Genomic DNA, 735 nt, shown 5'->3' with positions numbered 1-735 from the left:
CCCGCCCCGCCCCCGCCTCCACCCCGCTTCCCAAGACAAACGGACAGAGCTGAGGCTTCCTGACGAGATGCTCATTCCGATCCCCGGAACCAGCGGCAAGCATCAGCAGAGCAGGTTCTAGGCTGATGCCACGGGCAGTCCGGCTCCAGCACAGACAGGGTTCTGCCACGTTCACTCGCCAGGTGGCGTCTGTGAGCTGAGAGCTGTATGCCAGTGCTGCTGGAGACCGTCTGGACTCCTGAGTACTTCTGATAATGTGGACGTTTGACACAAATGCAAAATATAGGAAAGCCCTTTTGGGACTGATTATTGTTTACCACTGGATATGGTAATATCTCAGGTTTTTGTTTTTCCTGTCAGTTGTTTATAAAACCAAAAATATATTATGTCAATATCTTATCTTATTTTAATTATACAAATTCGGTACCTGTGAGACAAACCAACTTTACCAAGGAACAAATTTTTTTTTTTTTTTTAAAGAAAAATCTTCCCTCACTGAAAGCAAGATGGATGTATGCAGTGTATGTTGTACTGAATACTAACACAGGACTTTGGTAAAACTAAGTTTATTACAAGAATCACACTACCCTGTAACTGTCAATAGGTCGTTTTTTTTGTTTCCCCTAACATTATTTAGTGTCAGCAAACCACAGCACATACAAATGTTTGGAAACATATTGTCACTCCTAGATACATCACATTTTACTACTAAAGACGTTATGTTGCTTCATGTGG

The sequence above is a fragment of the Brienomyrus brachyistius genome, unplaced genomic scaffold (assembly GCF_023856365.1).
Source record: "Brienomyrus brachyistius isolate T26 unplaced genomic scaffold, BBRACH_0.4 scaffold202, whole genome shotgun sequence".
Taxonomy (NCBI): domain Eukaryota; kingdom Metazoa; phylum Chordata; class Actinopteri; order Osteoglossiformes; family Mormyridae; genus Brienomyrus; species Brienomyrus brachyistius.
The sequence above is the reverse complement of the archived record's forward strand: the minus strand, read 5'-3'. Positions refer to the sequence as shown.